We start from the raw sequence: 24,168 nt of genomic DNA on the forward strand, positions 1-24,168 counted from the left end.
TTCCCCCGCCTGCATCTGGTACTGCCCCACCCAGTCACATGCCTCACCCTCAGTCCCATGGGTACATGTGCTGGTCTCAGATTCCCTCCCCTCTCCCTGTGGGCACACACCCTGGTCTCAGACCCACCCCCATGGGCCCACCCCCTGGTCTCAGACCCACCCCAATGGGCCCACCCCCTGGTCTCAGACCCACCCCAATGGGCCCACCCCCTGGTCTCAGATCCACCCTGTCCCCTCCTGTCTATCTGCAATACTCACTGAGGAAGACGATGGTGAGAGCAGATGCCATAATGGGCCAGTGAGGGGCACCAGCCACACCCCTTTTCCCAGCTCCACCCAGCCTCAAATAAGGAGTTCCACTGCATCCACCACCCCTTGTTTCTCATCTGCAGGCAAAATCTCATGTGGTCACAGTTACCAGAGGTCTCTGCAAAACCGAGGAAACCCTGAAATCATCAGCCTAGCCAAATGTCCAGCAGCACCAGCTTGTCCATGTCTCTGTGGGGAGGGAGGGAGGGAGGGAGGGAGGGAGGGAGGGAGGGAGGTCGTCTTCTTTGGGGAGGGTACACTAGGCTGGGAGCTGGGTTGTCATAATCAGGAGTGCTGACCAGTGTCTGGTGACTAAGGGGTTAACCCTGTAGCTAGCCAAGTATCAGATGGTAAGTCAATAACAATGCAGGTAGAAAATTCAAACTGAAAAACAGGGGTTTTCTCTCTCTCTTCTGTGTTTGAGAGGTAGAGTAGTCTCTTCCAAGACTGAGGGAAATGGGAGAATGGGAAGCGACTGTCTAGGAAGGAGTACGGCAGAAAGGGATCTAGGGGTTATAGTGGACCACAAGCTGAATATGAGTCAGCAGCGTGATGCTGTTGCAAAGAAAGCAAACATGATTCTGAGATGCATTAACAGGTATGTTGTGAGCAAGACATGACAAATCATTCTTCTGCTCTACTCTGTGCTGGTTAGGCCTCAGTTTGAGTATTGTGTCCTGTTCTGGACACCGCATTTCAAGAAAGATGTGAAGAAATTGGAGAGGGTCCAGAGAAGAGCAACAAGACTCATTCAAGGTCTAGAGAACAGGACCTACGAAGGAAGGCTGAAAGAATTGGGTTTGTTTAGTTTAGAAAAGAGAAGATTGAGAGGAGACATGATAGTCGTTTTCAGGTATCTAAAAGTGTGTCATAAGGGGGAGGGAGAAAACTTGTTCATCTTGGCCTCTGGGGATAGTACAAGAAGCAATGGGCTTAAACTGCAGCAAGGGAGGTTTAGGTTGGACATTAGGAAAAAGTTCCTAACTGTCAGGGTTGTCAAACACTGGAATAAATTGCCCAGGGAGGTTGTGGAATCCCCATCTCTGGAGATATTTAAGAGTAGGTTAGATAAATGTCTATCAGGGATGGTCTAGACAGTATTTGGTCCTGCCAAGGGGGCAGGGGACAGGACTCGATGACCTCTCGGGGTCCCTTCCAGTCCTAGTATTCTATGATTCTATGATTCTCTCTCCAAGAACGGATTTCTTAGAATGTGTAAGTAGGGAAAAGTTTAGCTAGTCCGTCAGGATTTGTTGTTTTCCTTGTTTGGGGATTTGGAAATAATGTCTAAGCTGTTAATTGTGTTTTTCTTTTTTCTTTGTAACCAAGTTTTAGCCCATGGGGTTTCCCTGAGTATCTTTATCAATTTGGTGGCTCTTTCCATCTAACCACTTTAATGTGCTTGCTACTGTAGTTTTATTTTGATAATAAAGAATTGTTGTATCTTGTAATTAACCGGGATTGGTTGATTGTTGTGTCCTTAGGACTCAGTGCCTACTTACAAGGGCAGAGTTCATTGTTGTCTGTGAATCTCCTGTTTTCCCAACTCCAAGTAAAACAGAGCTTGGGGCACGGGGAGAGTTTTACCTTAGGTAGGAGGTTTCCCAAGTGATCTCTTCCCTGGTTTTCTTGGATTTACTTAGGTGGTGGCAGCAGATTCCCCAAAATCTGGGTATTAGGATTTTTTTAGGGGGAGGAGTTGTACCAGAGCCTGCAGAGGCAAGATTTTGGAGTGCTTTTGAGGGACCCACTTCTGTATTCATCATGCCAGAGTTGGGGACAGCCTTGACACAGATGTGTACAGGATCTGAAATTCAGTCTTTGACTGACCATTTAAAGGAAGGTGTCATAAGGCATGTGCGTGAGGGGGCAGAGTTAAGGGTGTTTGGGAAACAGTAAGTGGCATTTCTTGGTTCCGGAGAGTTTGACTATTCAAAGCCTACTGCTTAGCCTGCAATCCTGCCCATGTGCAACATGAGCCCTGGCACCATGAGAAGAACAGGTGTGATGGGGAGAAAAGCAGGTGTGATGGGTTTGATGCTCTTTGCTGCATAGCTGAGTGGGGATGGCAACTTTGCAGCTTTACACTCTTGCGCAATGCCGTTATTCCTGAAAATAATCGGCGTAACAGCATCGCGCAAGAGGGTTTTTCTTGCACAGAAAGGGGCAGTGCAGACAGCTCCTTCTGGCGCAAGAGACTCTTCTGCAAAAATGGTGGCTCATTAGGCGATATTCCACGCTTAGCCTCATTTGCATATTTCTCAGGCAAGAAGCCGCGAGTGCAGACATAGCCTGACTCAGCCAGCCGCGAGTGCAACAGGGCCTCATTTATCCCATCAAATGCAGAGGGGCCAGATCAGATCAGCACAAATCCAGATTCTCTGGGGAACGGGGCAGTGCAAGGCTGCAGCGCCACCTATCGGCCACAGGAGGAATTGCCGGCCCTTGTCCCTGTGTGTGCTGGTTGGGAGGTTCCCATGGAAAGCAGCACAGTAGAAGGTTGGAAATAAAGGGCTCTAGTGCCCCCCCAGGAGTGTGTGGCCCCAAGGACCATACGAGAAGGGGCTGTCGCCCTGAAGCGGGTTCCCCCAGGGCCAACGGGCCAAGTGTGGATGTGACCTGTGGGCCCATGAGAAGGGGAATGATGTTGGTCTCCAAGGGAGGGGAACACCTGGCCTGGGGCAAGTCCCTTCAGCTGAGCCTGCCCAGAGATGCTCTCAGCATCTGTATCATTCTGCAGCTGGCGGGGGGGAGGGGGGAGGAGAGGGGGAGGGAAGGGGCTGTCTGTGTGTTGCTGGGGGAGGCTTATGAGCCTGGCTCCCCACAGCAGGTCTAAGGGCTGCCCAGGCCCAACCAGGATCTGCAAACAGAAAGGGCTTGGTTCTTAGCTGTTACATGGGAGTCCTAGTTCCCAACCTCCTCCTCTAACCCTTAGTCCCCACTCGCCTCCCAGAGCTGGGACCAGGGCCAAATGTGCCTGACTACTAGCTTACTCCTGCCAGGTAGCCAGCAGCTGCACAAACACAGCTTATGTCCCTCTCTAGGGGCCTAGCCACACACCCACTGGCAGCTCAGTGGGCAAGGTTTATGTGGCACATGGGAAAGTTCCTGAGTCTCTCCTGGTTGGTGACCCATTGGGTTGAATGGAATTTCTCTTGCTCCCATTTTCTTTTGAACCTGGCTGATTTAATTCACAGGCTGACTAAAGACCCTTAGAACCAAGCGTTACAGCGTAAAGCCGCCAACACCGCTCAGCTATGGTGCAAGGGGCAGTGAACCCAGGTGTTCCCCTTCATGCCCATTCCTCGCATGCTGCCAGGGCTTGTGTTGCACGTGGGCAGGTTTGCAAGCTGAGCAGGAGGCTTTAAAGAATCAAAGCCTCCAAAGCCAGGAAATGCCACTTACTGTTCCCTAAACACCCTTAACTCTGTCCCTTCACTAACAGGCCTCACAACAGCTTCCTTTAATTGCATGATCACTTCCTGATTTTATTTACATGAGTCACCAACCACTTGGATCTAGAAACAAAGAAAGGGGGAGGGGAATCGTCATGGAAATAATGGTCAGTCAATGATTGAATTTCAGAACCTGTGGTCTCCTGGCTCCCCACAGACAGAGGAGACTTCCCTTTCTCCCCACAGGGATACGGACAAGCTGGAGCTGCAGGACACTGAGCCAGGCTGATCATTTCCTCGGTTTTGCAAAGACCTCTAATTAACTGTGATTGCACGAGATGTCGCCTGCCGATAAAAGGCAAGGGATACCAGAAGAGATGAAATATTATTGACTTCCTGTAGCTGCAACCACCAGCTGAGCACCTTATTTGAGGAGGGGTGGAGCTGCGCATTAGGGGATCGGTGGTACCCTTCACTGCCCCATTATGGGATCTGCTCTCACCATCCTTTTCCTCGGTGAGTATTGCAGAGAGCCAGGGGCATGCGCCTGTGGGGAGATCTGAGACCAGGGCATGTGCCCATTGGAGGGAAACTGAGGCATGTGTCCAATGGGGAGGGTATGGGTCTGAGCGGCTGGATGCGGCAGAACCAGCTGCAGGAGGGTTATGGGGAGACCATAAGCCGAGCCTATTCTCCCATGACAACTTGCTTTACTTAAGAACCTTGGGTGAGGGACCTTGTCAGAGGCTTTCTGGAAATCTGAATGCACTATCTCCACTGGATCCCCCTTGACCACATGATAGTTGATTCCCTCAAAGAACTCTGGCTATTAGTAAGGCATGATTTCCCTTTACAGACACCATGTTGACTTTCCCCAACAAATTATGTTCATCCATATGTCTGACAATTTTATAATTGTCACAGACTGGCCTGACTGCATCCAAGCACACCGAGGTGGGGCAGAGTCCCTGGTCCCATGGTGCAGTGGGGGGAAACTGAGGCACAGAACAAGGCAGGGTCACCCAAAAGGTGCAGAGTGAGCCAAGGGTGCACCCCACATTAACATGCCCATCCCAGGACCCCGCTCCTCTACCCTCTCCTCTGCTCCCAGTGGACATGCCTAACGTACACATTGCGGCTGCAGTGCGGGCATTTTGCTCAAGAACAACTGTTCTTGTGCAAAAACTTGTGGCACGTCTACACTGCACATGAATTTTTGCGCAAGTAAATTTGCAGTGAAGCATCAGAAAAGAGGGCTTCTTGCACAAGAGTTATTCCTCTCCCCACGAGGAATCAGCCCCTTTTGTGCAAGAGCTGTTGTGCAAGAAGGCAGCGTGGACAGGCTCCAGGGGCTTCTTGAGCAAGACAGTTTTATGGCTAATATGGCCATCAGAGCTTTCTTGCGCAAGAGAGCATTCAACTGCCATGGACACTCTTGTACAAAAGCACATGGCAGGGTGGAGACGGTCTTGCAGGAGACCTTTTGCGCAAGAACTCCTGCGTGAAACAGTTCTCGTGCAAGAAGCCTGCAGTGTAGGGCAGGGAGCAGCCTGTGGGGCTACTGGAGCTGCTGGCCGCAGGATGCCCAGTCAGGGAGTGGGGGGCACCCCTAGGAATGGCTCAAACTTCCCAGAGGGGTGGCAAGAGGCAGGACATTTGCCTGGCAGGGTGAGGGGGGGGCGGTGACCTCACAGTGGCTTTGGGCAGCCCTCAGCATATGAGGCAAAGGGCAGGTGGGGAGGTGGTGACCTCACAGAGGGACCCACATCTCAGGCTGATAAAGGGGGGGGCGGGCCCAGGGGACTTTGGAGACCCCCGGTTGCTTTAGCTCTGGTGCGTCTCCTCCTCACGGTTCCTTTGTGCTCTGTGAGTTCCACATCCCGACACCTTTGTGCAAAAGGTAAGAGCCCCCAGGGGTTTGGATCCCGCCCGGGGCCGGCTGGGTTCCTCCATCCCGCCGCATTTCTGCTCTGTTCTTACCTCTTCTGTGCCCTTCCCCTGCTGCCCTCCCACCCAGCTTGTGACACAACAGACAAGCTGAGGGATGGGGTGAGATTTGCAGGAGCCCGTGGGGCGGGGGATGCAGCCCCCGTTGTGGGGACTGGGGAGGTGGGGCTGGAACAGGTCTATGCTGGTGTCTTTCAGAAGAAAGCTCCACCCCCCACAGCTTAGAATCGCCCCTGATTGGCTGAGCAGGGGCTGTTGATGGGTAGGAGACTCAGGGTATGTCTACACTACAGAGTTAGTTCGAACTAACTTAGTTCAAATTAGTTAATTCGAACTAAGCGAATTCGAACTAATGGGTCTAGAACTAAAAACTAGTTCGAATGAGCGTTTTGCTAATTCGAACTAGCATGTCCACATTGAGTGGACCCTGAACAGGGCTTAAGGATGGCCGGAAGCAGTGCCGGCAGGGCATCAGAGGAGGACTTAGAGCGTGGAGATGCAGTCTCAGGCTAGCCGAGGGCTGCGCTTAAAGGGTCCCGAGCCCCATCCCGGACAGACAGTTCTCAGGGGTGCCCCGCTTGCAAAGCAGTCCTGGCTTGGAGTGCCCGGAGTGCCCACACTGGGCACATCACAGCACTCGGCCATCAGCCCGGCTGCACTTGCCGCAGGCTGCCATCTGGGGAGAGGGGGTAATTGGGGGGCTGCAGGAGAGCTTCCACCCACAGAAGCCCGCAGAGCCAGCCCAGTCCTCCCCATCGGGGGCTCGTACCCCATTCCTCCCTCACCTCCTTCCACTTACCATTCCCTAGCCCCCCTTCCTGATGTACAAAATAAAGATAACGTTTCTTCCAACATTGACTCTGTCTTTATTGAACAAAACTGGGGGAGACTGGGAAAAGGAGGTGGGAGAGGGGAAGATTAAGGCTGGGAGAGGGGAGGGCAACTAACATGATCAGGGGTTGGGAACAGGTCCCAGATGGAGAGAGGCTACAGAGACTGGGACTGTTCAGCTTAGAAAAGAGGAGATGGAGCAGGGACAGGATAGAGGTCTCTAAAAGCAGGGGTTGGGTGGAGAGGGTGCATTCAGAAAAGTTCTTCATGAGTTCCCATGAAGAAGGACTAGAGGACACCAGAGAAAAGGAATGGGTAGCAGGCTTGAAACTAGTAAGAGAAAGTTGTTGTTGTTGTTGTTGTTGCCGCCAAAGCAAAGAGTTAACCTGTGGAACTCCTTGCTGCAGGAGGCTGTGAAGGCTACAACTGTAACAGAGTTTAAAGGGAAGGGAGATCAAGTCATGGAGGTTGGGTCCATGGAGTAATCGTAGCCAGAGGGTAGGAGTGGTGTCCCTGCCCAAGGTTTGTGGAAGGCTGGAGAGGGATGGCACGAGACAAATGGCTTGGTCACTGGCTTCGGTCCATCCCCTCCAGGGTCCCTAGGGTTGGCCACTGTTGGCAGACAGGCTACTGGGCTAGATGGACCTTTGGTCTGACCCAGGACGGCCATTGTAAGCTCAGGGCTCAGGGTCGGGGGTCTCAGTGGACCCCCTTGATTCTCTTGCACACCTGCTCCTGGGTGGCCAGGCTGGCAGCTCTCCTGCCCTAGCCGGCCACTTTCCTGTGACCTAGTGCGGAGGTCGTGGACGAGGTCCACGATGTCCGCACTAGCCCAGGAATGTACCCGCCTCTTGCGGTCCCGGGCAAGCTCCCGGGAGCCGCCTGCTTGGTCCCGGGAAGAGGGGGTGGGCTGGGGAACATCGGGTGGGTGGCTCTGTGCCGTGCCAGGTGCAGGGTCTGCTAGCTGGGTGCTGGCAGGCTTGCACCTGGCATGGGCACCGTAGCCAGCCCGTGCCCCTTTAAGGGGTCTGGGGCCTGGAGGGGGGCAATAGAGTTTCTCTGGTGTTGGCCAGAGTGGCCACCAGGGAAACCTGGGGAGGGCTAGCCTCCCACTCGTTCGAATTAAGGGGCTACACACCCCTTAATTCGAACTAGTAAGTTTGAACTAGGCTTAATCCTCGTAAAATGAGGTTTTCCTATTTCGAACTAAGTGCTCCGCTAGTTCGATTTAAATTCAAACTAGCGGAGCGCTAGTGTAGCGCCTAGGAATGTTAGTTCGAACTCACGTCCGTCAGTTCGAACTAACATTGTAGTGTAGACATACCCTCAGGTCCTTGCAGTGCCTGTGCAAGACCGAGCCGATAAGCAAGGGGCCATTTGGGGCCTGGGGGCAGTCGCTCTGGGGAGTTGGAACCCCTGGATTTCGCTCTTCAGGCTGCGCCCCCAGCTCCCCTTTGCTCCTCTCATTTGCAGAATGGCCAAACGCTTCAGACAATTCTTCAAGAACACCCTGAAGATGGCCCCAGGGCCGGTGGGGAGCAGCTCCTCCGTCTCCGCGGGCGGGGAAGCTGAATCCCACCAGCTCGGGGCGACTCGCCCATCGGCCAGGCCCACCCGGACCTGGCTCCAGGGGCGGCTGGGAAGGCGGGACCCAGCCCAGCGGGGCAGCTGGGTAGGGTGGCTCTGGGGCCTCCTCCTCTGTGGAGAGAAACATCTGCCCCGGGAGCCCAGCCCCCATTACCACCAGGGGGCATCGCCCTGCCCGGCCCCCGGGGACCTGCCAGTCTCCGGGAGCCCCCAGCCCGTCGCTCCCCGCACCAGCCCCTGTAGCTGTGGGTCCAGGTCCGTCAGCAGCAGCGCCTGGGCCCCCAGCTGCAGCCGGGCCACCTCCCGCAGCCGCTCAGACCCAGGTGAGGGGCTGTGAACACGCTGGGCCCAGGGGCTCACCCAGTACCCGGGGGGGGGAGGGCGGGGAGGGGCAGCCCTAGTGTCTGCCCCGCAGCCAGGGCAATGGATGGGGGCGGGAGGCTGCTTGGCTCTCTTGTTCCTGGCGGGGGCTCTGCTGAGAGCGTTGGCAGACGTGAGGGTGAAAGGGGGATGGGTCCCTGCGAGGGGCGTGTGGGGCCCAACCTGCCCTGGGTCCCTGACATAGGGGGTGCGTGACCCCTGCTGTGCGCTGGAGTCACCCTGTTCCCTTCCCTCCCGCACAGAGCCCCCCTGCGCCTCACCGGAGCGCTGCCGGGAGCGGGTGGACTCCTGGGTGGATGACGTGTCCATTTTTGACATCGAAGAGCAGCTCCACACCCGGGACACGGTAGGAACCTTCTCCACACGGGGGGGACCCGAGTGTGTCCTTTCCCAGCACGTCCCCCCCCCCGGGAGGGGCTTGTCCCTGGGGATCCCCCTGAGGCTCCTTCTCCTGCATGACCTGGGCCCCCCAAGCTGGGGTCTCTTGTCATGCACCAGCTGGGCCCCCACAAGCCTGGGGCAGCAGTTGGGGGGGGAGTGTGGGTGCTTGGACAACCAGCAGCTCCCACCTCCACTCCTGGGAGACCTGAGCCCTGCCGCTGCCCGGGGGGGGGGGGCAGGCCCCAGGCTCACAGACTCTCTCTGGGGTGCAGAGCCCAGCCGCCCTCCAGCGGTTCCTCCTGGCCATCTCCACCGCCTGCCTCGCCGCCCTCCAAAGGGGCGAGGACACCCTGGCGACGCGCTGCAGCAGGGACACCGTGGTGGCCAGGATTGTGGTGAGCGAGTCGCGGTGGCCGGGAGGAGGGGATGGGATACGAGGGGTGGACAGGGGTCTGCCTGGGCAATGGGTGTGGATGGGGGACCTGGAAATGGTGGGGCCAGGAGAGCTGGAGGGGGTGGGTGGGTGGGGTTGGTGGAGGAGGGAGGGACAGAGAAATGGGGCAGGTCTGGGGTGCTGGACAGGAAGGGGGATTCGGGACAGGGAGGGGTCTCCCCGGGCCATGAAGGGGGGGGCTGGAAGACAGTGGAGTGGGCTGCTGGGGATGCGCCTGGGGAGCAGGGTTGAGGAGGTTCAGAGGCTGGTCACCAGGGCAGTGAGGGGCAGGAGACGGCCTGGGGACAAGGACTGAGCTGGTCCTGGTTTGGGAGGGGGGTGCTGGGAGGGGCCCTGTGCCGGGCAGGGGGGCTACAGGGCAGCGGGAGGCAGTGGGGTTGGATCCTGCTGGGTGGGGGCGCTGGCCGCGTGAGCGTCTCTTGGGGGCCCCAGTCTCACACGCCCCTTTGTCTCCTTGGGTCTCCCAGGAGATCATGGAGGCCTCCTCCCCACCGCTGGTCTTGGCCAATTGCCTCAGCGCCGCCTGCAGCCTCAGGTACCGACCCCCCCGACCCGCCCCCCCAAGAGCAGATCCCCTGACCAGGGAGTGGGAAAGTCTCCTGCTGCTGAATTAACAGTCTCTGCCCCTCTCTCCTGCCAGCACCCTGAAGCCTCCCCTGCCGGCCCAGCTCCTGAGCCCCCTGCTGAGGGCGGCCGTGGGACAGACAGTGTCTGGGGACTGGCAGCAGGAGCCCACCCACAATCAGGTACGTCCCCTCCCTCACCCCCCCCCCCAGCCAGGAGCAGGAGCAGCCTCTGGCGGCCTGGATCCCCCAACCCCAGCCCCCCCTCTGACCCAGGGCTCCCCCTTGTCTTGCAGGAGTTCAGCCGGGGCCTTGCTGACATCCTCGATGTCCTATTGGGCAATGTCCTCGCCGCGTCCCCAGACACCGCCCGGCTCCAGCTGATTCTGGAGGTGAGCCCCGTGGGGGGGACGGGGCCATTGTCCCTGCTTCCCCGGGGGGTCGAGGGAGGGGCTGTGTCAGTGCCTGGGGGGGGGGCACAGTCTGAGAGGAGCCCCAGGCTCTGCCCAGAACCGGCGCCTCCCTACGGGTCCTGACCTGCCTCTTTCCCCCCCAGCACCTGAGCCCGTGGCTGGAGTCCCGCCTGCCCCAGGAGCGAGCCAGGGCCCTTGGCAGCACCACGGCCCTGCTGGGAGTCGCCACCACCCTCCCGGGGTTTGACGTAAGTGACCTCGGAGCCGGGGGGTCTGGGGCTGCAGGGCGCGGGGCTGGGAGCGTCCCCGGGAGGCAGAGGCAGGGCCGGGAATGGGCCGGGAGTGATCCGCGTTCCCCTTTCCCTGGGGAGGGGCGACCCTGGGCCTTTCAGGGAGCGGCCGTTTGCGTGGGACAGGATGCTGAGGGACCCCCCCTCTTCTCTCTCCCCTCAGAACTCAGCCGACTGGCCGAGGATGGGTCACCACGTGGCCCAGCTGGGCCTTTTCATTTCGGACCCTTCCGAGGACGTCAGCCGGCTGGCCCGGGAGGGGGTGCACCGCCTCTTCCAACTAGTCCTGCACCACAGGGGTAAGTAACCCAGCCGGGACCTGGGCCCCAGGGACACCCTGAGGGTGCCGGCGGCGGGGGGAGGGGACCCAGCCCTTTTCCCTAGACTGGTCCAAGGGGGGATGCGTCCCTCTGTGTTCCCCTTCTGCCCCCTGTGCCCCTCCATTTGCCCAGGGATGCCTGCAGGGGCCCGTGGGAGGGGAAGGGCTCAGACCTGCCAGCAGAATGACCCTGTTGTGTCTCTTCCAGGCCTCAACATCCACCAGGCAGAGGACCTGTGGTGCAGGCACTGGTACAAGGAGAGGTGGGTCCTGGCTCACAGCAACACCGTCAGGGTGGGAGAGGTAAGGACGCGCTGCCAGGGCAGGGCAGGGCTCGGGGGTGGGGCTGGCTGGGGCCCTCGTGCGGGTAGGACGCGGGGGGGAAGCGGGGAGTGAGTCGCTGATCGAATGGTCGATGCATTTTCCCTCGGCTATTCGAGCCGTGGACAGGGCGGCGCTGCCCCTTTGTGACGCTGTCCCGGCGTTTCAAAGGGGCGGCGCTTCCTAGGGGCAGTGACGCACGGAGCCCGGATCTCCCGTAGGAGGGGAACCAGGGCGGGATGGGGGGCAACACTTTTCGATGGAGGCCGCTCCAAGATGTTGGCCAGTGGCCTAGGGCTGCTCTGTTGTGCGGAGGGGGGTGAGGTCTGGGAGGGCCTTGGGGGCAGGAGGAAGGGGTGACCTGGGGCAGGGGTTGGGGTGCAGGGTGAGGAGAGTGTCTGGGTGCAGGGTCTGGAAGGGAGTTTGGGGAAGGAGGAAGCTGTTTTAGCCCCAGGAGTTGGGGCCGGGCTCTGGGCCGTCAGCTGAAACCTCCTGTGCTCTTGATTTCAGGTCTTTGGGCAGCTCTTCACACCAGAGCAGGAGAATGCCTTTCTGGAGACGGCTCTGCACGCTGCCCGCTCCCCCCTGCGGCGCCACAGCAAGGCCGGGCTGGTCCTGGCCCACGCTCTGCAGGGGCAGGCCCATCAGCTCCTGGAATACATGGTGAGCAGCAGGAGCAAATGCAGGAGAATGGGACAGGGGCAGGGTCTCCTTCTCTTCCCCTCAGTGAGTCCCCCCCACCCCTTTCCTCAGGCTGCCCCCACCCCATGTCCTACCCGCATGGTTGGGGGAGAAACCGTGTCCTAGGAGGCGGGAGGGGGCAGAGGTGTCAGGAGCCCTGGGGGGGTCAGGAGCTCACCCTACGGGCTGCAGGCCTGACAGGCGTGACCAGAGAGCAGAACAAGTCTCAGCGCAGGGGGGAGGGGGGTGGAAATCCCGGGGGGCCCAGTACCCCTGAGTCCTTGGGGGATGAACCGCTGACGGATTCTGCTTCCCTGGCAGCAGGAAGACAGCCAGTGAGGGAGCTGAGGAGCCAGCAGCTGCGTCCCCCTCTCCCCAAGCCTCCTAATTGTATAGAACTGGATTTAAACTCTGATTAAACAACATTTGAAAAAACATTTGTATCAGGCTTGGTCAATAATTTTTAATGTGGGGGGGGGCATTTTGGTAACTGATCAAGGGCCACATTTCTACCGAGGGGTTTGGGGTCTGGGACGGGGTGGTTGGGTGCAGAAGGGAGTTTAGGGTAGGAGCCTGGGTGCAGGGAGGGGGTGGAAGTCTGCCCTGGCTGGGGGGCAGGGCTGAAGGAGAGTTAGTTAGTTTCTGTCTGGGAGCATGGAGGAAGCAGCCTCAGCTACAGGCTGGGGGGTTTAGAAGCCGAGACCCACTTCCCTATATCAAGGGGGGCTGAGGCATCCTAGACCTGCCCTGTAGCCTGATGACATCTGTGCTGTGCTGTATCCTGAAGAAGCAATAAACCACCTCTATTCCACCGGCTGGTGGAGTCTGTTCGTGCCATTACGGGGGTACAGGAGGCGGGGGACCCCAACGCGCCGTCACAGGGTGCCAGAGAGGAGTCTGGCCTGGGGGAGGGGTGTCGGGGGGTGCAGGGTCAGGGAGGGAGCTGTGACCTGGGGAAAGGGGGACGCAGGTTCAGGTGGTCGCCTGGGACAGGCAGTGGGGGAGGGGATGTGGGTGCCGGGGCAGGCTCTGGCTGGGGGGCGCTTACCTAGGCAGCTGCATATGGGGGAGCCCAACTGTCACCTGAGGGGATGGAGGAGCCCGACTGTCACCTGAGGGGACGGGGGAACTCAATTTTCAACTGTGGGGAATGGAGGAAACAATGTGGAGGGGAGGGAGCGAGATGGGGGGGTGAATTGTTCCCGGAGGGGAGATCTCCCTGGCTGGGGGGGGAAGGGACATTTCCAGCAAAGCCCCTCACATAAGAGGGGGACAGATGGGGAGGAGGGAGAGGATGGGGATGGGCAGAGAGCTGGGCAGGTAGAAATGGGGAGGGGAAGGAGAAGGGAAGGGGGAGAAGATGGAGGAGAACAGGGGATGGGAACAGCGGAGGGTGGGGGATGAGGAGCAGGACAGAAGTAGGGCAGTGGTGAGGATGGCTGGGCGATGAGAGCCCAGTCAGGGCCCAGGGGAGCTGCCCTTTCTGTGCCCAGGTATCTGGGGGTCTCCCCCAAATGCACATAACCCTGCTCCTCAGAGACTCTTTACAGTTTTTTTTCCAGCTCCCACTTTTGGGGGCAGGGACGTGCTGTCAGGAAGGGGCGATACCTCAAGTCACATCGGAAACACAGAGACACCCCCCCCCCCCACCACGTGACAGAGGCCAGGGCCAGCTTTAGGGAGCCCTACAGCAGAAACCTCTTCCCTCTCCCCCCAACCCAGCTTCAGAGGAGGTGACCTCCCCTCCCCCAGGAGGCTGCAGGGCACATCCCAGAGCAACGGCTCTCAAGCTTTTTGGCCCCAAACCACCTGGCTCAACATTAACTTGTTTCCTGCCTGCCAGGCCCTCGACTCTAACCACTAGTCCCCACTCGCCTCCCAGAGCCAGGATCAGAATCAAACCTTCCTGGCCCCCAGCTTTCTCCTGCTCTCTAGCCAGCGGTAGCACAAACACAGCCCGTGTCCCATCCCTTGCTAGGGACCTGGCCACTCACCCACTGGCCACTTGGGGGCAGGGTATCTGTGGGGCATGAGTAAGTCCCTGGGTCTCTCCTCATTGGTAACCTACTGGGGGCACAGGATCGAATTTATCTTGTTTCCGTTTCCTTTTGAACTTGGTTGATTTAATTCACACACAGAGAAAACACGCTTAGCTCCAGGCATTAAGCCATCATCACCGCTGAACTATGGCATAAGAGGCAGCAAACCCAGGTGCCCCCCATTGCGTCCTCTCCATGCATGGCACCAGGGCCCATGTCACATGGCGGCAGGTTTGCAGGCTAGGAGGGGAGGCTGCAGAATCAAACTTTCCAGCAACTGGAAATGACACAGTGACTGTCCCCCAAATGCCCTTAACTCTGCCCCCTCAGTCACGTGGCTTGTGATGCCTTCCTTTGGATCATTTGTAAAAAAGGGGTGTGTGTAATCTGCAGGAAATAGTCGTCGATTAAAGATGGAAGATGAGACTGCGGCTTCCTAGATCTCGCTCAGATGCACGTTAGCCCAGGACACAGAGTACTTTGATGGTGACCAGTTTCCCCCTCCCCAAAACAAACAGGCCAGCTGCGAGCTACGTGACACTTGGCTGCAGGGTTTCCTGATTTGTGCAGGGACCTTTGCTGCTAACTGTCACTGCACTAGATTTCACCTGAAGATCAGAGACAAGGTGTGACGGACGCAGGAAGTGACAAGACATCGACATCTTCCTGTAGCTGCAGCTAGCATCTGAGCTCCTTATATGGGACTGGGTAGAACTGGGCACCGGGGCGTTGGTGGTGGTGCTAAGGGGCCCCTCACAGCCCCATCATGGCATCTGCTATCACCGTCCTCTTCCTCGGTGAGTATCAGAGACAGCTGGTGCACGTGCGTGTGTGTGTGGGAGATCCGAGACCAGGGTGTGGGATCCAATCGCTCTGAGTTCTGGTCCCTAATGAGCTGTCTCCTCTCCAGGATGCTGGCTGGCGGAGCAATTCAGGGTGTTGGGACATGAGTATCTCTCTTTGGGACAGGTGGGGACAGAGAAGAGCTGTTGATACCTGAATGTTCACCCCAAAGCTGAGTTCCACCTCCTTGTTTTGACACTGGGGGGCTTAGATCAGAATCCGGACGGGTCCTCAGGGCAGTTGGGGGGTGACTGCGGATCGACACTGGGGGCCTTAGATCTGAACCAGGCCCTACTCTCAGGGCAGTCGGGGGTGACTCCAGATTGTTCTAAGGGGGGCAGAGATCAGTCCCCAGCCCGCAGGGCCCCTGTGGGTGCAGAGAGGTGTCTGTGAGCCCCGGCACTGTCCCTGGGGGTGGGTGCTAACACACGGGGAGGAGTTTGTGCCTCCCCAGCTCACTCCTGTCTGTGTGTAAATGCAGAGCTCCCTGCGCCCGGACCCTCCATCTCCATCAGCCCCGGTGGGGTGGTTGCCATGGGGGAAGCCATCACCATCCGCTGTCAATGTTGGTGCCGGGGTAGGAGGCTGTGGCTGTATAAAGGTGCAGTCAGAATCCGGGATACCAGCCCGATTCTCCAGTTTCTCAAGATCTGTTTGAATTGTAATCCCATTCTACAATGTGTTTGCAACCCATCCCAGTTTGGAGTAATCTACAAAATGTAGAAGCCGTTGTTCACTCACTTTATACTAATTTCATCTAGGCCACATTTCCCCAGTCTTCCGGTGTGAATGCCATGAGGGACAATGCCAAAAGCCAGACGAAAATCAACATATATCAGATCATGGTGCTATGTGAAGTGACAGAAAAGGTTGCAACTCAAGTGCTGTGTAGCTCTTCAGAGAGGGATGTCTGTGCAGGGGAACCAGTGAGGAGCTGAGACCAGAGGACCAAACAACCACAGAGCAACCTTCTCACCTTTCCCAGAGGGGGCATCATGTGGACGATAAACTTGGGCAGCCAGCGTGCTGTGTGTTCTCCAGCAGAGTCCTGCACGGATGGAAGCTGCAACTGTCTGGGGTGAAGGGCTTTTAAAAAAAGGAAATAACTGAACACAAAAAGCCTCTTGCAGTGCATGACAAGGCCGTTTTATTCGTTCTAGTACACTCGTGAGCTATGCTACATATTCCTGAGAGCCATTGGTTGGTGTATTACCTATTTCCTAGAGCTGGCTGGAATTTTTCCAGCGCAATGCTTTTCCACTGGAAAATGCAGTTTCATCAAAATTGAAACACCTCAAAGAAACTTGTCAATTTTGACAAAAATCTGGGTAATGAAAAAAAAAAAGGTAAATGAGTTGTTGCCATCAGATTGAAAGGGAACCTCTCGATTTTCCTTTTTAAAGTGACTTTCCGTCTAATGTTTTAATGTTGCATTCCAGAATATAAAACTGCTGTCCACTGTTGGCTGCGTATGGAGAGACTGAGGGATTAACAATGATTGACCAAGCCTGCTCCAAAAGTTCTTTCAAATGTTGTTTAATCATAATTAAAATACAATTATATACAATTTGCAGGGTTGGAAGTGGGGACGCAGCTGCTGCCTCCTCAGCTCCTGGTGCGCTCACTGGCTGTCTTCCTGCTGCAAGGGAAGCAGAATCTGTCAGACAAAGATCCATCCCCAGGAAGTCAGGGGTACTGGGCCCCCCCCCCAGCATTTCCACCCTCCTGCCCCCAGTGCTGAGACTTGTTCTGCTCCCTGCTCACCCCCCTGTCAGGCCAGCAGCCCGTAGGGTGAGCTCCTGACCCCCCTCCCAGGGCTCTTGACACCTCTCCCCCCTCCCATCTCCCAGGACACGGCATGTGTGTGCAGAGCCTCCCCCAACCCCAAGGACGCTCGCAGGGGCAGGAGGGATTCTGTCAGCCTGAGGAAAGGGGCGGGGTGGACTCCCTGAGGGGATGGGAAGGAGACCCTGCCCCTCCCCACTCTCCTGCATCCGCTCTGGCTGCTCACCATGTAGCCGAGGACGTGCTGGGCCTGCCCCTGCAGGGCGTGGGCCAGGACCAGCCCGGCCTTGCTGGGGCGCTGCAGAGGGGAGCGGGCAGCGAGCAGAGCCGTCTCCAGAAAGGAGTTTTCCTGCTCCTGGGAGAAGAGCTGCCCAAAGACCTGAAATCAAGAGGACACGAGGCTTCAGTTAATGGCCCAGAGCCCAGCCCCAACTCCTGAGGCTAAAACAGCTTCCTCCTTCCCCAAACTCCCTTCCAGACGCTGCACCTGGACGCTCTCCTGACCCTGCACCCCAAGCCCTGCCCCAGGTCACACCTTCCTCCTGCCCCCAAGATCCTCCCAGACCTCACCCCCCTTCACAGAACAGAGCAGCCCTAGACCACTGGCCAACATCAGAAAGTGTTACCTCCCCCCCCGCCCTGGCTCCCCCTCTACGGGAGATCCAGGGCTCCGTGCGTCACTGCCCCTAGGAAGAGCCGCCCCCTTGAAACGCAGGGACAGCATCACAAAGGGGCAGCCCACCCCTGAGCCCTGCCCTGCCCTGGCAGCGCGTCCTTACCTCTCCCACCCTGACTGTGTTGCTGTGAGCCAGGACCCACCTCTCCTTATACCAGTGCCTGCACCACAGGTCCTCTGTCTCGTGGATGTTGAGGCCTGCAAGAGACACAACAGGGTCATTCTGCTGGCAGGTCTGAGCCCTTCCCCTCGCACGGGTCCCTGCAGGCATCCCTGGGCAAATGGAGGGGCACAGGGGGCAGAAGGGGAACACAGAGGGACGCATCCCCCCTTGGGCCAGTCTGGGGAAAAGGTCTGGGTCCCCTCCCCCCGCCGCCGGCACCCTCAGGGTGTCCCTGGGGCCCAGGTCCCAGCTGGGTTCCTTACCCCTGTGATGCAGGAGGAGTTAGCAGAGGCAGTGCACCCCCTCCCGGGCCAGCTGGCTGACGTCCTCAGAAGGGTCCAAAATGAAAAGGCCCAGCTGGGCCACGTGGTGACCCATCCTCGCCCAGTCGGCTGAGTTCTGAGGGGAGAGAAGAGGGAGGGGGTGGTCCCTGAGCATCCTGGGGCTGCACGTCCCATGCAAACGGCTGCCGAGGTGGTTTTAAGCTAAGTGGACGGACAGAGACAGCTCCTGGGGCGGGGGCGGGCGTGGGGGTGGGGGCGGGGGCGGGGGCGGGGGCAGGGCCGGTCTTGTGAGGAGACAACCCTGAGCAATGGCCCCGACTGAAGGGTCACTCCGGAGGATGGAACAAGGGGATCCACTAACGGCCACTCCCCAGTCTGGGGCCCAGGTGCAGTCACACAAGAGCCCCCCTGAAAGGCCCAGGGTCACCCCTCCCCGGGGAAAGGAGAACGCGGCTCAGTCCCGGCCCATTCCCGGCCTGCCTCTGCCTCCTATCAAAGAAAGCTATCAGATTGATTTGACATGATTTGTTCTTTACAAATCCATGCTGGCTGTTCCCTATCACCTTGCCACCTTCCAAGTGTCTACAGATGATTTCCTTAATTACTTGCTCCACTATCTTCCATGGCACAGAAGTTAAGCTAACTGGTCTGTAGTTTCCTGGGTTGTTCTTATTTCCCTTTTTATAAATGGACACTAGATTTGCCCGTTTCCAGTCTTCTGGAATCTCTCCTGTCTCCCATGATTTTCCAAAGATGATAGCTAGAGGCTCAGCTCTATCAGCTCCTTGAGTATTCTAGGATGCATTTCATCAGGCCCTGGTGACTTGCAGTCAACTAACTTTTCTAGGTGATTTTTAACTTGTTCTTTTTTTATTTTATCTTCTAAATACCTTCCCACTAGCATTCACTATGTTAGGCATTCCTTCAGACTTCTCAGTGAAGACCGAAACAAAGCAGTCATTAAGCATCTCTGCCATTCCTGTTATGTTTCTCCTCACTGACCAGTGGGCCTATCCTGTCCTTAGGCTTCCTCTTCATCCTAATGTATTTATAAAAAGTCATCTTGTTTCCCTTTATTCCCGTAGCTAGTTTGAGCTCATTTTGTGCCTTTGCCTTTCTAATCTTGCCCTTGCATTCCTGTGTTGTTTGCCTATATTCATCCTTTGTAATTTGTCCTACTTTCCATTTTTATATGACTCCTTTTTTATTTTTAGATCATGCAAGATCTCGTGGTTAAGCCAAGGCGGTCTCATTCTACAGGGAATAACACCTTTTGTCAACAGAGTTCTGTCAATAGAAGGCGTTATTGCAGCCTGCTTTGTCAACAGAACTGTAAGTAGTCTGGACGCTCTTTGTTGACAGAAGCTTTGTCCACAGTATCTGTTGGCAAAACTTCTGTCGACAAAAGCCTGTAGTCTAGACATACCCCCAGTGTCCTGTAGTTACTCTTGATCCGCTCAGTGTCACACCTCTCAGTATCATTTGTGCCCACGTGGATGAGTAGCATGGGGTAGTAGTCAGAGGGCCGGATAATCCTTGACAATGCCTCCGTAAAATCTTGGATACGGCCCCCGGCAGACAGCATACCTCCTGGGATGAAATGTCAGGGCGACAGATGGGCACCTCCGTCCCCCTTAGAAGAGAGTCTCCAACCACCGCTACCCTTCATTTATATGCAGCCCAGCTGAGAAGCACAGTGCCCATAGCCAGGAATAGGTGTTGCCACTGGTGATGCATATCCACACATACCTCAGTGCACATAACAATATTTATGGCGCACACAAATGAAAATAATTAGAGGAACATTGCTTAGAGGTGTAAAAAATCACCCCGTGCGCTCAGTGTTTTAATGTTGAATGTATAGACAAAGACTTGACTTCTATTCTTGGCTCTGTCCTGCTGGGTGACTTCAGGACACTCCCATTCCCACCTTCCCGTGCCTCAGTTTCCCCACCTGTTTCCCTGATACAGCACTTTGAGCTCTATGTATGAGTTCAGTGTAGTTCATGTTAAACCTTCCAGCGAGGCCAGGACTACATGTAACATGGTAGCTTTCGCTGAGTCCTGTAACTACACGTGTTTGATTCTCAGGTTTCCGGCGCTAAATAAAGATGTGGGTGGTGGTGGGGTATGTAGAGGACAGGAAATGAAGAACAGTGACGATCAGACACGAGGAGAGGACGGGGCAGAGCAGAAGGGCCGCGGCATCTCTGCTCCCTCACCGTACGCCCTGACGAGGATCAGAGCAGCGACAGCATCTGGGTTCCCAGCCCAGCCCTGAGGGGCTGGCAGAGACTCTGCACGGGGAGGGGGGCTTTCTGCTGTGAGCCCAGAGGGGCAGCGGGGGGCAGGTCGGAGCAGACAGCGACTGCAGATTGTCCCTTCCTGGTCTCGTCAGAAGCCGACGTCGTTTGGCCATTTCCACCCTCTCGGTTCCTGCCGCAGCCCCGATGCTCCTGTCTCTGTTCCTCTTGCTGCTCGGTGAGTGTGTGAGAGCCTGGGCTAACTCGCAGGGGGTGGGAGAAAATGGAACCAAGGAAGCCCAGGGAGTCGGCAAATCCCCTCTAGCAGCAGAGGGCCCTGCCCTGCCCCCGCTGCACTTTGCCAGCAGCCTTTGAAACGGGGCCAGAGCCGGGCGCATGATCCAGGATCGGCCTCCCCAAGGCCTCAGGCTGGGGAAATCCCCCCCCCCCCCGGTGCCTGCTCCCTGCCCCCTCGTTACACAGCCCAGGGGCCCATCGGCCCAGCTGCCCCGCGGTGCCCTGGGAGCTCATGGCCAGTTACTGTCCCCGGGGCCTAAATCCTTCCCCGGGTCCCTGCTTCCCCACCCAGACCCAGGCTGCAGGGCGGCGGCGTTCCCTGGGGAGCTGGGACCTGGCACTCAGCTGGATCCCACCCCTGGGGTGTCACTGGGCCCAGCTCCCCACGCCAGGCCCATGGGGTCAGGCCGGGCGGGGCTCAGATGCTTCTGGGGTGTCAGCGCAGCCTGGAGGCAGAGAGCAGGGAGGCTGTTGCCACTGGAGGGGGAGGGTGGTCAACTCTGTTCCCCACTCTGGCATTCAGAGTGCAGAAGGTACAGACCTGCCAGAGACCTTAAAGACCTTGCCTTAACAGCATTCTGCTTAAAAATAAAAACCAGCTTCCTTGAGGTCACAGATCCCTTCACCTTGGGAGGTAGCTGCCTCTGCCAAGTGAATAAAAAACCCACCTTTCTTCTTAGGCTTTGAGGTCTTCCAAGGGGGTATCCCCAAACTCTTTTCTGCCAAGAGAGCTTGGAAAAGAAAAACAGAAAACAAATTGTAATCTCTGCTAGATGGCCTCTCAGTCTAGGCTTGCGTACACAGACCTCCTGCTGCTTTCTAGGATACAAGAATCATAGCGTCGCCTTAAAAAAGTTGTTTTTATTAACAAAACTAAAAGAGGGTATGTCTACACTACAATGTTAGTTTGAACTAACGGACGTTAGTTCGAACTAACATTCATAGCCACTACACTAGCACTCCGCTAGTTCGAATTTGAATCGAACTAGCGGAGCGCTTAGTTCGAACTAGGAAAACCTCATTTTACGAGGATTAAGCCTAGTTCGAACTTACTAGTTCTAATTAAGGGGTGTGTAGCCCCTTAATTCGAACTAGTGGGAGGCTAGCTCTCCCCAGGTTTCCCTGGTGGCCACTCTAGCCAACACCAGGGAAACTCTATGCCCCCCTCCCGGCCCCGGACCCCACCCACCCGATGCCCCCCAGCCCACCCCCTCTTCCCGGGACCAGGCTGGCGGCTCCCGGGAGCTTGCCCAGGACCGCAAGAGGCGGGCACCTTCCTGGGCTAGTGCGGACATCGTGGACCTTGTCCACGATCTCCGCACTAGGCACCGGAAAGTGGCCGTCTAGGGCAGGAGAGCTGCCAGCCTGGCCACCCAGGAGCAGGTGTGCATGAAAATCAAGGGGGTCCACTGAGACCCCCCGACCCTGAGCCCTGAGCTTACAATGGCCGTCCTGGGTCAGACCAAAGGTCCATCTAGCCCAGTAGCATGTCTGCCGACAGCGGCCAACACTAGGGACCCTGGAGGGGATGGACCGAAGCCAGTGACCAAGCCATTTGTCTCGTGCCATCCCTCTCCAGCCTTCCACAAACTTTGGGCAGGGACACCACTCCTACCCCCTGGATAAGACTACTCCATGGACCCAACCTCCATGACTTGATCTCCCTTCCCTTTAAACTCTGTTCTAGTTGTAGCCTTCACAGCCTCCTGCAGCAAGGAGTTCCACAGGTTAACTCTTTGCTTTGGCGGCAACAACAACAACAACAACAACTTTCTCTTACTAGTTTCAAGCCTGCTACCCATTCCTTTCCTTTGGTGTCCTCTAGTCCTTCTTTATGGGAACTCAGGAAGAACTTTTCGGAATGCACCCTCTCCACCCAACCCCTGCTTTTAGAGACCTCTATCCTGTCCCCCCTCCGTCTCCTCTTGTCTAAGCTGAACAGTCCCAGTCTCTGTAGCCTCTCTTCATCTGGGACCTGTTCCCAACCCCTGATCATGTTAGTTGCCCTCCCCTCTCCCAGCCTTTCTCTTCCCCTCTCCCACCTCCTTTTCCCAGTCTCCCCCACTTTTGTTCAATAAAGACAGAGTCAATGTTGGAAGAAACGTTATCTTTATTTTGTACATCAATAAGAAGGGGGGCTAGGGAAGAAGGTGAGGGAGGAATGGGGTACGAGCCCCCGAGGGGGAGGACTGGGCTGGCTCTGCGGGCTTCTGGGGGTGGAAGCTCTCCTGCAGCCCCCCGATTGCCCCCTCTCTCCAGATGGCAGCCTGCGGCAAGTGCAGCCGGGCTGATGGCCGAGTGGTGTGATGTGCCCAGTGTGGGTACTCCGGGCAATTCAAGCCAGGACTGGTTTTCAAGCAGGGCACCCCTTAGAACTGTCTGTCCGGGGTGGGGGTCGGGACCCTTTAAGCGCAGCCCTCGGCTAGCCTGAGACAGCATCTCTACGCTCTAAGTCCTCTTCTGATGCCCTGCCGGCACTGCTTCCGGCCATCCTTAAGCCCTGTTCAGAGTCCACTCAATGTGGACTTGCTAGTTCGAATTAGCAAAACGCTAATTCGAACTAGTTTTTAGTTCTAGACGCGTTAGTTCGAATTAGCTTAGTTCGAATTAACTAATTCGAACTAAGTTAGTTCGAACTAGCGTTGTAGTGTAGACATACCCAGATATACTAATAAAGACTACTTGATTGCTAGATGTTACAGAGCAACTGAGAAAAACAAAATATAACATAGAGAATAATAATATCTCTGGGTGCAGCTTAGATATAGCGTGTGTGTGTGTGTGTGTGTGTGTGTGTGTGTGTGTGTGTGTCAGGGGGAGGGGGAGGAGGGAGGCACATGGGCTTAGCACAGAGTTTAACCAAACAACAAAACAAAGAAAAATAACCTAATCGCAACTGAATATACATTTTTCAATCTACTCATGATCTGTGGTGATCCATACTTTGAAGCCCAGTCCATTTCCATGCCCAGTACTCTTTGTAGGTTCAATTCATCTTGCTTCCCCCAGCTCCTACCTTAGGGTATGTCTACACTGCAAGGCTATTTTGGGATACTGGAGAGAGCCCAAAACAGCTACCCTGTGTCTACACAAGCTGCCAGTCATTTCAAAATATTTTTTTAAATAACGGGCGCGCTATTTTGCCATCTTGGTAAACCTCATTGCACGAGGGATCAGGGATGGCTCAAAATAGCACTTCATTTAAAAAAATTTGGCACCATGTAGGTGCGCCAAATTTCAAAATAAGCTATTTCAAAATAACATTGAAATAAGAAATGCATTTCTTATTTCTAGTTTAGGGTGTAGTGTGGACGCAGCCTTAAACTCACACAAAGAGATCAGCAGGCAGGTAGATCTATTCAATTCAAATTTCAACACCCTCTGTTGTTGGCTCTTCTGGCTCCCTGCCAACACCCCCATAGCTATCTGACTTTCACCCTTTAGTCACCAAATGCTGGCCAGAACTCCTCCTATTCACCACAGGGGGTTATCAGCATCTGGCTCCAGAGTTCCCTGTTACTGACAGGCCAGAGACACTGAGATGGGTTCGAGGCTGGGCTCCAGTTATGAGTTCACCCAGAATTCAGGGGTTCTGGGTCTTGGGGTCAGACTCATTATAGGGCTGGGCCCAAGTCACTTCAGCTCTTTTCAGGAGGGAACCTGGGGGTCAGGGCTCTGCACGGTGCCTGGCACAGCCTCATGGAACAGGCAGGGGTGCTCCTGGTGGGACAGGCAGGGCATAAAATGGAGCCTGTAATCAGTGTGGGGAACAGAGGCCCCAGAAGCTGTCCCTGGTATCTCACCGCAGGGGAGATTCCAGACTGGCACTGACCCCACGTCCCCTTTCTTTTCCCAGCACTGAGCCGCAGCAGCCAGGAGATCTGCTCAGCTCCCGGTGAGTCCAGTCTGTCTGTCCTCAATGCACCCAGGGCCTTTACCTCTCCCCCACCGGGCACTCCAGCCACC

The sequence above is a fragment of the Pelodiscus sinensis genome, chromosome 33 (genome assembly GCF_049634645.1).
Source record: "Pelodiscus sinensis isolate JC-2024 chromosome 33, ASM4963464v1, whole genome shotgun sequence".
Classification (NCBI taxonomy): domain Eukaryota; kingdom Metazoa; phylum Chordata; order Testudines; family Trionychidae; genus Pelodiscus; species Pelodiscus sinensis.